Genomic DNA, 17,771 nt, shown 5'->3' on the forward strand with positions numbered 1-17,771 from the left:
TCTTCTCATGTTTGGGTTGTGCACAATGGTTCGGAGAGCACAAACTGGGTCAAAACTATTTTCACATCCCAGTTGTTATCAAAAAGATAACAAAATTTAAAAACAAAATCAATAGCGATTTGAGTCCAATCGACAATCAACGATTTTATAAACGAGAGCACAGGATAACAACCTAAATTTTCAATCACATCCAGTTTTAGTTTGGCCATGTTTTGACGGTTTTTCACGCTCTGCCCTTCGAATGTGCGGTTTTCCAGTGACAGTTGATGACAGGTTCCCTTGACTTTTGGGAGTTCGCAATCTAATGTCGTTTTCGTTTTTAGGAACTGCCCGCATAAACCTGAACCATTCGTGTACTGTTTCCGAAACCATCCACAACAATTTGCGACAATACTTGGATAATTTCGTATAGCGTCTAAAATAACAATAAGTCCACTGTACCCGAAACAATTTCGAAAGTACGGGGAATGATTATTGGATAAATAACAATGTGGGGAATAGGCGGTTAAGTTATGTAACCATTTAAAAACGACGTTTTTCTCGAACAAAATTTGTCATTGAAAGTTTGCCGAATGGTAGATATATTATCCATTTTCTGGCAAATTCAACGTATACCAAACAGTTCAGAAACAGTTTCACTACATAACTTCAATAAAATTAAATAATGTTTGTGGAATTATAAGTTTATGGTACATTATAATGCAATAACCCTATGGCGTACTGTCCTGTTGTATTTGTACTATATTGGGAGATTGGATGGATAAATTCAATGAGAAACAATTAAACAAGAAAATGCGTATAGAAAAAAAACTCTCTTTGATTGAAATTTGTCTTATTTATTCCAAATGACTAACAAGCTGTAACAATTTCAATCAACAATGTATTCAGGCTATACGCACTTCTTGTTTCACTGTTTCTTATTAAAAATAAAAACTTATACAATTATGTTTACTTTAAATTTAATAATTATTATTTTAATCACGCATCACTCATTAAGATGCTAATCGTTCAGAATTAAAATGACACATTATTCACAAATATTGAATTTAACTCGAATCTGATCAGCAGCTGCTGCCATGCTGCAGCGAAAGCCCCCACAACGTTAACTGGATTGGATGCTGAACCTCCGAACACCCCTTTTGGATTTTAGCACCAGTAGTGTGGCAAGTGGTGAGTTCACAGACCAGCTTCCATTGCAGTTCCGATTCATGAGCGATGTCGTTACTCGGGGTAGAGGCTGGAACGGCTATGAATGATGGCAGCAAGTTTCTCTCCAGCAAGTTTTTCTCCCGCTTCGACCGCCACTGCATCATCTGGGAAATAAGCCATGGATTACAACTAAGTGTATGTTGATATGATCAAATTACATACCTGATTTCTTTGATTTAGAATATGATCGAATTGCAATTGAAATCAAACTTAAATCTATGAGAAAAAACTTGTTGTTGATTTCACTTTTATGTTTTCTTTTTGTCGTTTGATGACAGATATTCACTGCACTGAGCCAAGAAATATCATAAAAAGTATTAAAAAGATCACATACATTCAGAATATTACAATTCATATCCAAATTATGTGTATCCATTGGATTTCATGTAGGAATTACATAACCATCATTAAAATACTTGATTATATTCAATGACCAATACTGTAAATTGTATATGAACCAAATTCATGTATGTTATCCGATAACAATCATGTGATTTGCAGATATGAAAATTTTCTGTTTTAAAGCAGTGTTTTCAAAATGGCGTATTCGTTCGATGTACTTTTAGCAGATTTAGGATCCATTACACCTGTTTCAGTGGTTGTATGGTAAAATCAATGTTAAATGGCAACGAAACGTAAGTTAACCTTTTACACAAATCATTATGATATATAAGTTTTTTTCGCATCTTACATTTGCAGAGAGTAAGGAACAGGTCCTAAGGAAAACTCAGATTATTCGCAAGTCGCATTTGAAGGACCAAGGCAGGAAAAAAACAGACTCGGAAACTAAAAAACGAAGTCCAAAATCAAAGAAGTTTGTTTTTAATATGCAATAAGATGTATATCAAGGATGTTACAAGCAAACCCATATAATAAATTTAATAAATATATATATGAATGCAATTTATATTTTTGGTTTATTTTAGCAAAGCAAATCCTGAATATTTATTATTAAATTCATTAAACAAACAAATAAAAATTACGAACAAAACCAATAATTATCATCTTAGTTTCACATGGAATTCATTAACAAAATCCAATAACTCACACATGAATATATTATGAAAGGTATGTGATTTATCTGATGAATCTAAACAAAAATTGATCGCGATAGTTTATGTCATAAGCTGATGAAGGTTATGTGAAAAACTAGATGGAAAAAAACCATATGTGTTTTCAGATAAACCTGATATGATTACTTGGCTCAGTGTGGCAATGCGTAAAGACAAACACGGTTAAAAAATGCCACACTGCCAACAACTGAGTGAGTTTCAAAGTTCGAAACCAAAAATATTTATTGTGTTCTGTATGTAATAAAATTAAACTCGACTAAAAAATTGGATAACATAAATTTATTGTAGTTTTATTTCATAGGACGACTTGTGTGGAATTATCAATAATTTTTTAATAAATGTGAGAAATTTAGTCACCGTTAGCGTCATAATCGTCTCAGTTTTTGAGCGTGGACTCGCCATCACCAATGCATTTAACTGTTTGCCGAACTGTAAAACAAAGGTAATATATAGTGAATTTTACACGTGTAAATGGGTTGCATGAATATGAGAGCCAACTGTTTGACAAAATGTGGCTAAACATTGCTACTATTTCTAACGGGGACCAGCACCTATATTGTTGAACTATATCGGAACAGTGTAATAAATTTTCACAATTTTGTACGCATTACTCAAAACATGTTATATGGTCTTGAGCAATGGGTTTCATATTGTTTAACATAAACGCAACTGTTTGTGGTAAATTAACCTTAACGGTAACAGGATTCTAACTGTTCGCAATGTATGACAAACCGTATTTTTCTATGCGGGTGGGTCGGTGATCAACACATAAACAAACCAACGTCAAGCAAATTGTAGTTCGGTCGAACCTGAATCGGGTTAGGGTTGAAACTGTGATTCAGAACGGGTTGCGCCAGTTCCAACCTAGGTTCAAAAACGAATTCGACATAAGCCAGCTGTCTTCTCTCTCTCTCTCGGGGAATGACGACATATGTTTTTATTGAAAATCGTTGTTTACACGTGGGAATAGCCTACCTTGTTGTGTATACCGTGCAATTTGAATTCGTAGTTTGAATTATACTACCAACTAATAAACACGTATTTTAATTATAGTCAAGTTTATCTTTTCAAGTCCAGTCCGATTGACTCCCACATTCCGCCAATACTAACAGCCGACTAACTTCACTCAAACTGGAAACATTTGTACAATGGTTCTTCCAGCCGGATCGTTTAGCAGAACAAAGGCCTTCTTGTAAGCCTTGTCTAGCCTCCTTCTACATTGTATCCTAGACTCAGATCGGAATTCTACCATGAGGTCAGTGTTGACCAGACTCATTTCCCCGAAATTCGAATTGTGAAGTCATGAACTGTTATAACTGTGCGTTGAATTCCTGAGATGGAAGGGGAGGTGGTTGGGCTTGAGTGTTGCACATGGGATCCGACAGTTTCGATCTCGGTGGGCCGCAATTCAAGTTTCGGTGAAATGATTCGCACTCACTCACTCACTCATTTCATTTCACCGAAACTTGAATTGTGGCTCTCTGGGATCAAAATTGATCGATTTTGTGTACAGTACTCAGGCTTAACCATCTGCTTTTCTATCTTAGGAGGATAGAGCATGGTTGTAGTAGTTCGTGGCTTCGTAGTTCGGAAAATGTTATTTTCGGGGAAATGAGTCTGAGCAACACTGCATGAGGTACTTCTTGTAATCTTCACAGACCGCAGAGGACATGCTTCTTCAAAAGCTTCCATAATGTAGGAAATTGTACATAGTATCAACGGCATCATCCAAATCACTTGGATTTTCAATGGACGGAGAGTATCCATGAAATTAAGTAGCAATCAATTCAATAAAGAGTTCCCAGTTTGTTGACTGGACACTCCTAAAACGCAAAGTCAGCACAGTTGCAGATGTAGCGATGATCATATAATGATTCTTAATCTGATACATGCCGATTCGTCAGCTCGTGACTGATTCAGCATCTAGCAGATACCGTGAGGGTTGACCGATTGTCTATATTAACTAAGTAGTCCAAGATCTGTACATCTTATGTATTCCATCAGACTGGAGAATGTCAAAATTATATCTGAGTTGCCCCAGATGATTTCATCAAGTGATAAATAAACCGAACAATCAACTTTTTTCTATTAAACATCAATTGTAACAGCACTCACATCTCTGGTAGTTAACTGTACCATTTTTCATAAGACTACAAAGATTGATCGTTGATGTTCTTTTACGTTGAAGATTGACCTGAGATGCAGCCACTAGCCAAACCAGGCTGAATTGTCCTTTTTGTTAACCCAGCACGTAAAAGAACAGTACCGAGGAAGCCAGATCTATTAATAGCGGTATCTATTTAAAATCGCTAATGACGAAAAATAACAGAATACACTGTGTCAACAACAGAAACATAAGATCTCCTGTACCATTACTCAGGGTAGCGCAAGATACTGTGGAGCTACTGATAAATTTCAACAATCATTTAGATAGATTACCTGAACCTTTTGAGGTGATAAAGCAACAAAGTGTAATCCAGCTGTTAATTCTTGTCTCGTGAGAACGAACAAGCCGCGCATCCCATTCATCATGGAACCTCCTCAGCCGTCAGGATTAAACCCTTGACCTACGCCAAGTGATCCATTATATTGCTAGGGTACACGAATGCGAATTTCACGTCTTCCGACGAGATAAGGCATACAAGCATTTATTACAATATAAATACCACCGCCCCCTTTCCATGAAAGGCACTCCAAGATGATCATCACGAGTTTCGCGACGTCTGCAATACCAATAAAACCGCACAGCGAGCGTCAATGCGACCGCGTACGCAGAGCACAAAATGTGAAAATTATAATGGCTGTCAACTTGCGGGCTGCTCATGAAACGAGCAGCGGCTTCGGTTCGGAATGAATGAAACTTATGAATGGAAGATGGGAGGGAACGCAGTGAATGGGTAAGCCTCTCTCGTTATAGACGATGATCGGACCGGAATCGACGGATAGTTGGCTTTTATGGATGCAATTGAATGGGGATAAGAGGATCTGCAGTGTGTTTTGTAGGCCACATTGAAGGGTTCAGGTACCATCACTTTATGTTTGCAGGGCAGAAACACCTATAAGATTAATCATTCAACTAGTAGAAACTAGTAGATTGATCATTCAACAGGGTAGAAACATTATTCTGGGTTGTAGTTTTAAAGGTCACTACCTAACGCTTTTTGTATGAACATTTTCAAAAATTTGTTTGAGTCGTATCGCTTGAGCCTACCTTCTAGTAGTTCTGCTTCTTGGTATTACGTCCTCAGTGGGGTAGAGCTTGCTTATCAGCTTAATGTTTTAAAAGCACTTCCACAGTTAGAGAGTTTTCTTTATTAAAGTTGTCATTTTTGCATTCATATATCATGTGATCGGTTGACACTTAATGCGCAGGAAAGTCAAAGACGTAAAATGACCCAACAGTGGATTGTCTTTTTACATAAACTGGTGTAAAATTTATTAGAATTTTGAAAAGGGATGACAAAACTCGATTGCAACATTTACAAATCCTCTGTGCCTTTTTCTAATATCCTAAAAAGTCTTATAGGAGTAACACAAAAAATTCAAGGTGACATTTCAGAATTGTCACATTTCAAACCAATTTGACTATTAAAACGTTAGCAGTTAATAAAAATACAAAAAATCACCATTACTTCGTATTTGACTAATCTGCAAAAACAATCAACTAAAATCTCTGATCGATTGCTTTCTTAATTCTTGAATTAAATGTGTAGGCCGAATATGCGGGGAGCTACTTTCCGCACTCTGTTCAGCGCTTTTATCATCGATGTGTGGGATATGGGTAAATATGGCAAGTGCTGTCCGACCGATTTCCACCCAATGGAGCGTGTTCCATCGATCCGGACGACAACAAACCATTTGAGCCAGCCCAAGATGGACCAAATGCGGAGAATGTTTTATTACTTCCATCCGGTCCGGCAGTCGCACCAGCTTCGCGTGGGAGCCTTCGATTCCAATTGCATTCGATTTAAAGAACACTAGGGTAAAAGCGCCGGTTTTCGCCATAGCCAACTGGAGCAATGCCTGCCTTTCAGCTCAATATACTTATGAACACTTCCACAGTTATTAACTGAGAGCTCTCTTTGCCATTTGACCATTTTTGCATGTGTATATTGTTTAGCAGGTACGAAGATACTCTACCATTTATATTTAATTTAATTGTTAGACTGATCAAAACTAGACCATCTACCCTGCTCCGGAACCGCGCAGAATTTGCTTGCAGTTCTGTTTGCAGCGGGCGAGTCATTGTGCAAAACGATCAGCGAGCATAGATCAAATAAAAGTGATCTATTTGCTGCATCATGTACTGCTGTTGCCATACGATGCAACGCAACGGGAGACCACACGCAAGTCCCAGGATGACGGACTGGTTCGATCGATGATCATCAATAATAATTCGAACCTGAACCGGCTACTCCAGAAGATCTTTAATCTCTTGACCGCGAGTCGAAGAACTGAAACGGTGCCGCCACCGCCACACACAGGAGTGATTTGGATTAATCATGGCTAAATTGTTTTCTGTCCTTAAGAAGATCGTTAAGCCTAAATATGAACTTGAAAATACAATAGCTTTATTAGGATTGATTCCTAATAATTTAGGGCATTCCTTAGCTGAGTGGTTAGAGTGCGCGGATACAAAGCAAAGCCATGCCGAAGGTATCTGGGTTAGATTCCCGGTCGATCTTCTTTTCGTAATGGAAATTTCCTTGACCTTGACACGATATACGAATGCGAAAATGGCAACTTAGGCAAAGAAAGCTCTGTAGGAATGCTCATTGAACACTGAGAACTGAGCTGAAAAGCAGTCTTTGTCCCAGTGAGGACGTAATGCCAAAAAAGAAGAACTTACAATTTTGAGCACGAAACTGAGATTTGGTGCACGAAAACTTCAAGAGCACTAAATGACAGCTAGACACAATAGGGTTGTTGTTAATCCAACCTATCGTTTTCTGGTGAGTCGCAATCTTGGTAGCAATGATGATGTCGCGCTACACGATATGCGTTCATCTGAGACAACCAGACAGCTCACCAATCCATCCCGAGGTGGATCGAGCTGACTAGGCAACTGTTGTTAAGTTCTCGCATAACTTCTGATCTCGCCCTAAAAGCCATTGGTAACCATGTGTGTAGCTCGTTGTTTCTGAGCATCTGAATGAATTTTCATTTTATTTAATAACGCTATGGGGAAGAAAGGATCAACATCTACCAGCCCGTGATGTTGGTTTGGATGCTATTTCTTTCATTTGCTCAGAAACAACGAGCTACGCTCGTGGTTACCAATGGCTTTTAGGGCGTTATCTCAGAGTATGCGAGAGTTGTAAAGGAGAGCGAAAGAAGTAAAGCACAAAAGTAATTTTTGACAGCTCTGCAGAAAGCGCGCGCGCACGGAAACGGACGGCCATTCGATTTTAAATGATCGGTTATTATCATTTTTCCGCTATTGGATGTTCTAGTTTTTGGTTGATAGATTAACACTTGTTTTAGAAGCTGCTCCACTTGTTCTGCAACATTTTGCCGTGTGCAATAGTAAATAACATAACTAATTTAATTGAAATGATTTGAAATTATAATTAGTGCATAAACAAAAGGAGAATAATGCTTATGCCTGTTGTTCATTACAGAAAAAATTCAAAACTCGTTTTGAATTTGTATGTTTGGAACAATTGTTATTGTTTCATACATAGGGTGCCGGTGCCATTAGTGGACTGCCTAAGCTATGAAAAATCATAACATAATAACGAAAAGCCTTAACAGAGATCTTTTGGCGTTAACAGATAGATTTCAACCTTAACTATACGAGAAAAATATGAAAAGAGTGATAACATTTTTTTTTAGCATAAAATCGCTTGGGTCGCTATTGGTACACGTGTTCCAGTATTTGCGCTTGTGCTCCAGTAGTAGACGTTTAGGAAAGTTAAGAGGAATTTTAAACAAAATAGATATTTTTATACAAAGGTTTAACATTTTTCCCTCGGAACAGCAACTAATATCTTTCGAATGAAGCATAAAGATCATCTCTGGTGCTTTTCTTCATTCTTATACAACCATTTCAAAACTGCTTCCATCCGTTGATCCACTACGGGAACACGACGGCAACTACTGGTGCAAGGGAGCAAATTTTTTGCGTTAACTTAATTATTTATATTACTTTTTGATTAAACAAAAAGCTGAATTTTGGCAAATCGACTAAACTAGAGGCGATCTATCCACCAAAAATAGCGCATGTCGTTTTTATCGAAAAATGTACGTTTTATTCCATAGTCCAATCTACTGGTACATTACAACCATTGGTACCAGAACCCTACATATTTGAAAAAAAATTATTAATATTGATACAATATGATTCAAGTATTTAAATATCAAATAACAAACATAACTATAACCTCAAAAACTCATGCGAATGGTATTTTATTCTTTGACCTGCTATTCAATTTGGATGTACCCTAAATTCGGGTCAAATTGAACACCGTATCACACGAATTTTTTTCTTCCTAATGGAGCACAAATATCTATGTAAACTGCTGTGAATGAACGTTGTTTGTCGTAACTTATGTCGAATAGCGTATGGTGAAGTTTCTTGCTTTAAAAATTGTTTATTTGTATGAAAAGAATGTAAAATGGGGACGGACCTGGTGTAGTGGTTAGAACACACGCCTCTCACGCCAAGGACCTGGGATCGAATCCCATCCCCGAAATAGTCACTAAAAATTTCAGTGACGTCTTCCTTCGGAAGGGAAGTAAAGCCGTTGGTCCCGAGATGAACTAGCCCAGGGCTAAAAATCTCGTTAATAAAGATATATATATATATATTTATATATATATATATATATATATATATATATATATATATATATATATATATATAAAATTCCAAAATCATGTAGGGTCTAGTATTGACAAACATCCATAAACTTCTAGTTATTAACAAAGATATGAACATGGTTTTAACCTGAAAATTTGCGAGTATGTATAAATGAATGCTCAAACCAGATTTCATCTTCAAAACTCGTACCAATTTGCTCATTCGGTTGAAATAATTGAATTTATTTTATATATAATTAAATTCTATAGGAAATCGCCTACATTTAGGCGTTTTCCACATAATTCTTGAAATTTAACTGTTCAGTATTTCTATAAATATTGTATTGTCAAGAATTTAGCTAGCATATTCGGACTCAGGGATCAATTTCACCCCGAAATGGGATCTGCACTAAAATCAAATTTCTTAGAAAATTGATGTACATGTTCATTTAAAAACTGTGAATAATGATCGATTCTACCCGAAATTTCGGTACTAAAATTCCTCGAAATAAAGATTTAGAAATTAAATTTAATATTGGCATTATTGTGTCTGCAGTGAAATTAATTGCTACACATGAAACTAATTTTGATCAAAGTATTTTTATATATATCGTATGAAATCAGGAAATCATAAGATTATTTCTGATATCTCTCTGAGTGATCACAGAATGCTTCCAGATATAGCTCTGAATTATTTCCAAAGCAAATTTCGGTACCCTTCCGATATTACTTCAGAGATTCTTTCGTTCCCTTTGTGGTTCTTCTGGACATCTTTTTGGAATTCTTGCTGAAATCCCTCTCTGGTTTTTGCTTGTATGTTTTGAGGTATTACTTTTGAAATCCTGTAAATTAAATTTCACGAAATTCTTGAAAATTCGTCCGGAAATTCTATGGAAAATTCTATCAAAAATCCTGAAGCAATTCATCCGGATATTTTTAGATGCTTTTACCAAACATTCTATTCGGACTCTACTAGAAATTCTTCCAAAAATACCTCTGGAATTTATTCCGGAAATACTTCAGGGGTTCTTACGAGAATACCTCTGGGATTCTTCCGGAAATCACCTAATATGCTTCAAATCCTTTTGAATATCTTTCGAGAATTCTTCCGAAAATATTTTTAAATTTATTCTGTGATTATAGTAAAGTCGTAAAGTCAATATCCTTGAAATACTTTGGGACTCTTCCAAAAATCCGGTTAGAATTCGTCCGGATATCTTTGGAGGATTCTTCCAGAAAACCTTCTGATATTCTTTCGGAAATCTTTCTGAGGATCCTTCAAATGCTTCCTACTAGTTTTTTTGCGGGTTCTCGCAAAATCTTCCCAATTTACTCATAGGATCCAGGAGCATCCTGAATTTCTCAAGAAAACTCTATGTGATTATTCTTTCGAGTAGTTCCTTATAATTCTCTCTGGAATTCTTCTGGAATACCCCTAGATTTCTTTCAGAAATCTTGCTGTAAGGCTTCAAAATGTATTTAGAAGATTCTTCCAATCGTTTCTCCGGAATTTTTCAAATCTACCGGAAGTTTCTTGAGATTCTACGTATACTGTTTTGGTATTGGTCCAGAAATACCATTGGTATTCTTCGAAAAAAAAAAAACTATGATTCTAGAAGTATTTCCGGAAGCATACCAGGTCAATTTGCGAAAGAATTACAGAGAAATTACTGTAAGTTTTTCAGGGAGATTTCTTAAGGAATTATTCAAGTATCTTCATGATATCTAAAAGAATCCCGTGAGTATTTTTGGAATGTATTTTACAGTGATATCCAAAAGAGTCTCAGGAGTTATTTCGCAAGAATCCCTGAAAGGTTTTAAGGAAATTCACAGACCTCCAGGCGCATTCATGAATACTTTCCACAATAATTTCAGAGGAACTCCAAAAGTATTACAGAAGAATTGCAAAAGGAATCTCAAAGGAATCTCAAAAAGAATCTCAGAGGTATTTTTATTTTTATCTTAAGGAATTTCCATATGATTTCAAGAGGAGTTTTCCGAAGATTTCATCAAGGATTTTAAAAAATTCCCAAGGAAATTAACTAAAAACAAACACAAAAAATCAAGAACATTTCCCGAAGACTCACAGAGGGATTGTATCAGCATATCAGAATCCCAGAGGAATATTTGAAATTTTCCCAGAAATATTTCTGAAAATACTGAAGCAGGATTTCCATTAGAATTGAAGAAAGGGCCAGGAGGATTTCCAGCAATTTCTGAAGAGTTTTTGAAAGAATTTCTGAGAAAATTCTTGTAAAATTTCGGATGAATTTCCATAATAAAGATTATTAAATATATTCGAGATATATCCGGGAGAATTTCAACAGGATTTCCGGAAGTATTCCATAGTGATTTCCGGAAAAATGTTTTAACTACAATTACAGATGGATTTCCGGCAGAATCCCAGAAAAATCGAAAAGTGATATGTCTCAGAGATATTATATAACTCGATATACTCTATAAATCAATGGAGTTTTCGGTCCCTTCAAATATCCATACATCGTGCTCTCCATAAGTCGATATTTTTATGACTCTATATCTCCACTAGTCGATGTTACGTGAGACGTAATTTTTGAGCACTTCAAAAAAAGTTTTCAAATTTTTTTTTATTTTTGTTTTCAATCACATTTGTCATTTTACCGTGCACGCGCTCGAGAAATGAATCCTGCCATACTGTAACAACCGCACTGCATTTGAAGAATCATGTGCGGTAAAAATTGTCGGTGCTATCCATCAAATTCACTCATCAAAACCATTTTTGGTAATATAACAACACAGCTGTTTCTTGAGCAATTCACTGAGCGACAGTGAATTTGGAACCCGTTGCAAAAGTCACACTAGGGCTGTTGTTAATCCAACCAATCGTTTTCCTGGTGAGTTGCAATGAGGATGCTGCGCTACACGATAAGTTGTTCATCTGCAACAACCAGATAACTCATCAACTATTCCGAGGTGGATCGTGTTGAGTTGATGAGTTGTGAAGGAGTGAAATAATAATCCGCTAAGGGGACGGGCCTGATATAGTGGTTAGAAAACATACTTTTCACGCAGACGACCTGGGATCGAATCTCGGAAGGAAAATAAAGAATCTCGTAAATAAATATAAAAAATACGTTCTCGCCTAACCATTGCGTATAAATACAAAGCCTCGTGTGTTGTGGAATAGGCATCTTATTCTTCAAAAAGAAGTGCGGTTTGCGAAAAGGATCAGGTCATCGAGTTGAAATCAAATTTAAGTTGCCTTCTGCGTTGATATATCGTATCGTATGTAGCGGTAACGTGATCTGTCTAGCGAATTGTGAGTGTGTAATCTTCATAATTTTTAACTGTGTATCCCAAACATTAAAATTGTTAAAATATTTGCATTATTTGCTGTGATAATGATACCTATTAAGTTGATGATACATTTGTATCAAATTGCATCGAAAAATCAGAACTGATGGAGTTTTTAATGTATCCTTAGAACGTCAAAATATCACCTGGTCCGGTCTGTCTGAACAACGACCATCTTAGTACCTAAAAAAATCCAGTCGAAGTTAATCAAAAGCACATTAATAATATTCAGCTCCCTATAATGGAAAGACATAAAAAAATAGCCATGAACTTGTTTTAGTTACTCCTCTGTGCACCATTTGAGCGAACAGCGGACAGCGATGTCAGCTGGGAGTGAGCACGCAAGCAATATCCAGTTTTCTCCAAAGAACCACCCATTCGGTCGACCTGCGATCTTGATCACCACGCGTGGTGCTTTCATGTGAAGTTGATCTGATTAAGTTGAACCAACAACTCGTCCCGTTCGGGAAGACGATTTGTCGTCGTCTTCGTCGATATGGAGGCGTTTCCAATGTGTATTCTATAACTCAGCATTTCATCACTAATCACTGACCTTGGTCGGTGCTTAGCCTGTATTTTATGCTCGCCTGCCTGCTTTGAAGTGGGGAGACCTCGAAGCTCGAAACTGGAAGCTGCAATTATCATTTCGTTCTTCGTTATTGGTCTTGCTTCGGGTTTTTCGAGGAAAGGTGGATACGGTTGAATCTTCGATTGGATCGGGGCGGATCAATCGGTTTCTCCCGTTCCGAACCGGACAATTAATTCATTACGGAGGCGTGCGTTCAATGAATATGAATTATGCTCGGAGGAGGGTGGAATTAAGTTATTAGAAACGTGCTATTAGCATTCTGTTGATTAATCTCTCAAGCATCCTTGAGTCAGAATCTTCTCTCGAGACAAATTCGCAGATCGTCGCGCCACCTTTCGAGTCAATAAATATGAAGCTTATTATTCATGCGCAATTCATTTATTCTGCGCGATCGACGACCATGCTCCGAACAAGAGCTGAATTAATGCTTCCGATAAAACGCTTAAATTGAGCGTGTAATTGTCATTTATTACTGCAAATTGAGGCAATAAATTTGCGATTCGCAGTTCCATTTCCTCCGCGAGAGTGCACCGGAGCAGGCATTTCACGCACGGCAAAGTGTTTGCATACAAGTGCTCCGTCAACACGTTCCTTGCCGAAGTAAGGGTATGCGATATTGCGACTGAATTTACGCAAAATTACGAACGTCATGGCTTTCATAATGATAGCGCTTGAGCTACTGAACAACTTTGCCGCAGACGTCTTCTTCTTAAGTAGTCAGGATCCTGAGATATCCGCAAAACAAAAATCTCATGCTCACTAGCGCCGCCTAGTGGCAAAATTCCGAATCTCATGGCTCAAATAATGATAGTCCTTGAGCTACTTAACAACTTTGCCGAAAACGCCATCTTTCTAAGTGGTCAGGATCTTGAGATATCCGCTAAACGAAAGTTAATTCTTCTTAAACAGTGTTGCCAGCCACATTAACATTTGTGTATCAACCGACTGTATGGCACGCAACACTTCCTTCAACTTTGGTGAACATTCAGTAACGTTATCTTCAAAATATTTTGGTATTTGCATATAACACCTCCATATAATTGGTTCTTTTGATACCAACGAGCAGTGTCGCCATTTATTATCAGAATATGAAATTTTGAATGGCCATTTTGGAAAGTTCTCAATCAATGCTTCAATTTTGCTGAACATCTCGGATCAGTATTTCCACATCTAGATGTGGCCCCCTCCAGAGTCATCCAGGCCCCCCCCCCCCCCAGAATTTTTGGATGATAGTTAATATAAAAACTAGAAAAAAAATGAATCTAACGTGAAGAAAAATCATCTGAATAACTTTACGCGACTGTTTATCGACAGAAGAAAAATTTCTTATATAGTTACATTCTTTAATTTTGTACAACAGTTTGGAGAAAACCTCGCTTGTTGTACACATTACCAGCGTGGCGGTTCAAACTTCGATGAATCCCACAATAATCGTCTGGCTATCGTTCGATTGATTACCGCTAGAACCAGTTGATAATGTATGCGATAAGCGCAATTTTTTCGACATCTCCGTTACAAAAGAAACGTGGTACATAAAAGCGTCAACATTCCAGAAATTATGTTCCCGAAATTCGTAATATTGCAAACCAATGCTGTTTAAAATGCTTCAGTATAAAGCAGCATATTCACTGCATAAAAATTTCCTTTGTTCATGGAGGATGCTCTGCTCGATCTGTCCGTGGATTATGTTTTTCCTTATAAGAATTCACAACAGAATTCCATACATTAACTACAACTCGTATAGTGTCCGACAAAACTATTTTTAAAAACAACTGGTAACTTAAGGAATTTCTTAAACATAGAAAGCGGGAATTTTGGCAAAACATAAATCTTAATTTAGAATAGAATTTCAGGAAGTTTTAACCTGGCTAAGTTTTTTTCAGATTGGATGCAGAAATTTAACCTATTGTGGAAAATTCCAACAATATCGACAATGGTTTTTATCCCAGCAATTTTTTTCCACACATTCAACTTCAGTTTTTGATATATTTTGCATGAATAAACCCATTGGTTGAGCTCTTATAAACTTTTTGTCAAGAAAACTGAAATATGTTCTATTATTTTAGAAAACATTTGGTAAATTCAAAAACATGTTTGATTTTGATCCTGACAGATTTGTGGAAAACTTTTTTAGGTCACATTTCGATATTCTTTGATGAATTCCAGTATAATCTACTTTCCCAAGGAATAGCAAGTGGTGGTTTCAGAACTTATGCTTCAAATCTCTTGAAAGATAGTAATATAATATAATAACTTTCAAAGTGAATTCCTCCCAGAGTACAACCATTTCTTATATATTCACAAATAAAAAATACTTAACCATTTCGAAAGTTCAAAGTTTTCCCACGCGGTTCCTTCAAAATTCATTGATTCTGTCTTAATCTTATACTGAGATATTTTGCCTGAACGTTCGACTAGAAGTTTCTCAAATGAATTCATTCAAATAGTTTCTAAAAAATAAAATAAATAAATAAATGATACAAATTCTTCGCCGAAGTTCATCGAATATTGTCCAGAAATGTAACCAGATTAAACAAGAATTATCTACAAGAAGTGGTTCTGAAATGTCTCTTGCCTACGAATCGTAGAGGTAATTTGTTGAAAAACACCAGGAATACTTTTGCCTTCATATGTCAACACAGTGGTAAAGAAATTAGTTAAAGAAAAATTTAACAAAAATAGTTAGGAAGGAGAAATTATTAAGTATTCAAAAAAACTGTTAGAATAATAATCTTCCTCAAAACATTTTTTTAGAAATATTTCTATCAATTATTGGAAGAATCCATATTCTGGATGGAACAATTGTGCAATTTCAGGGCAGACTTCTTGGAGGAATTCTGACAAATGGTGGGTATCCAGAAGTCAAGGACGGCATACGGCTAGATGTTCAAGGATAATTTCTTAAGAATATTCTGATGGAACTTCTCGAGAAATTTTGTTTTTTTTTTTTATCATTAGAGAGGGCTTAACAATCTTTTAATTTTTCACCTCTAGAGAAATAATCACTTATCTTTCATTGTCCATCTGTTGTTTTGGACCTGCTTCAACATTTAGCTGTATTTCCTTCCTTAGCACGACGCTTCCTATAGGAACTAGGCACAACATTTTTATATTTCCAAAAACCAATTACAACAGAAACTGAAGAAAGAGGTAAATTGTAGCTTTGAAAATTTGCATAATACTGACACGTACGGCTGCTGATTCCTAAAAAATCCATTATGAATTCCTCAATTATTTTTAAGAGTAATGCAAAAATTTCGTCCAAGATTTAAATTCAGTTGAAACTTACGTTACGAATTATACCACAGACATCTTTGACAATGTTCTTAAAAATACCGGTCAATATTTTCACGTTCACTTTTTACAGGTCTAAGGTCTAAGGTTCACTTTCTACAGGTCTAAACACAATTATTAAAAAAAAAGTCCCTCCAAAAAAGTATGTTTGGAATTTCTGTAAGGTAAAAATTTGATTTCTACATCAATCTGTTCGCCATTTTATCATGAAACTTCGGAGTTTATGAAAACATTTCCTAAGATGTTGAGAACAAATATTGTCAATAAAAAAAACCATCCGTTTTATTGCCAATCAGAAACGGTGAAGAAAAAGAATAACAATTCTTGTAGTAAATCCAACAAAACCCGCTTAAGCTTTTCTGTCAGGTATATATTCAGGAATTTCCGACAAAACGTTTCAGAAATTCTGATGGGTGATTCTTGAATGTTTCGACAGTAAATTAGTAAATAAATGTTTTACTAGAAATATATTATATTTAGATTGTATAAGATAAATTGGATGTGGATATTTAATGATCGTAAAGTTATTTTACAAAGAAATCTCAAAAGAAAAATCCGTATTCCTGTAGTAACTCTTAAACCAAAAATGGAGAATTTGATGGATTTTTTAGCACCTGAAAGGAATACCTGATGGAATTTCTGAAATTCTGTTTAACGAGCTCAAAAGTGAATTGCATATCCTTTTAGAGAATCTTCTTTGATTTTTTTTCAATGTTCAAAAAATGCTAGTGCTTTTTGAAATAAAAATCTGGGAAAATATGTTGGATCAATTTCTATTGAATTTTTTGGAAAAACTCTCAAGCGGGCAGGAGAAAACAATAATGTATATCTCTGAAGAAATCCTTGAGCCATTTGCCCTATATGGAAATTTTGAGTATTTTAGCGGAATAGTTTTTTAATGAACAATGGAAAGTATTCTGCAATAAACTTAAAAAAATCGATTTTATTATTTTTCTTACGTTGGCAATTTTTAAAGAAACTTCAAGTTGTATTATCGAGAGCGTTTTGAAGGAGTGAGAGGACAACATTAAATTGATTTTAGAGAAATCTAAAGAGCATTCTGTGATAACATACATGTGGATTTACGAACAACTCCTCTGAGAAATTGCTATGAACATTTTCACAATTGAATTGATTAAGAAAATTGTGTGGAGTCCTTAGAATAATTCAATAGGAAGTCCTGGATAACTTGCGTTACAATTTTTAAAGATATATTTTCTGAAAGATTTGCTAAAGGAAGCTGAAGAGAAACTTTAGAAATAATCTCAAATTAAAAATTGGAAAAACTGTTGGTGAACTTTGTGTAAAGAATTCTTGCTTGGTGAGCTTGAGTTTCAATGAGACTCTTAGAGTAGCTTCTTATGCATCTTGAAGAAATCCTCAGTTATTCAATAAAATCCTAAACAAATTATCAATAAACAATTGGATGATAATCTAAACTAACAATTATACGTGCATGCAATATGAACGTA

General features: G+C 35.9%; 1 protein-coding gene and 1 long non-coding RNA gene across 2 annotated transcripts in view; one reads left to right on the forward strand and one right to left on the reverse strand.

The window, feature by feature from the left end:
* LOC5574705 overlaps positions 1–17,771 on the forward strand; it is a 217,539-nt gene that overhangs the window by 99,992 nt on the left and 99,776 nt on the right. The window lies entirely within an intron of this gene.
* LOC110675778 lies at positions 1,031–1,481 on the reverse strand. Its single transcript, XR_002499790.1, has 2 exons — positions 1,372–1,481; positions 1,031–1,313 (listed from the first exon to the last, which is right to left on the reverse strand). It is a non-coding gene; the product is annotated as an uncharacterized LOC110675778 (long non-coding RNA).

The sequence above is a fragment of the Aedes aegypti genome, chromosome 2, assembly GCF_002204515.2.
Source record: "Aedes aegypti strain LVP_AGWG chromosome 2, AaegL5.0 Primary Assembly, whole genome shotgun sequence".
In the NCBI taxonomy this organism is placed as follows: Eukaryota; Metazoa; Arthropoda; class Insecta; order Diptera; family Culicidae; genus Aedes; species Aedes aegypti.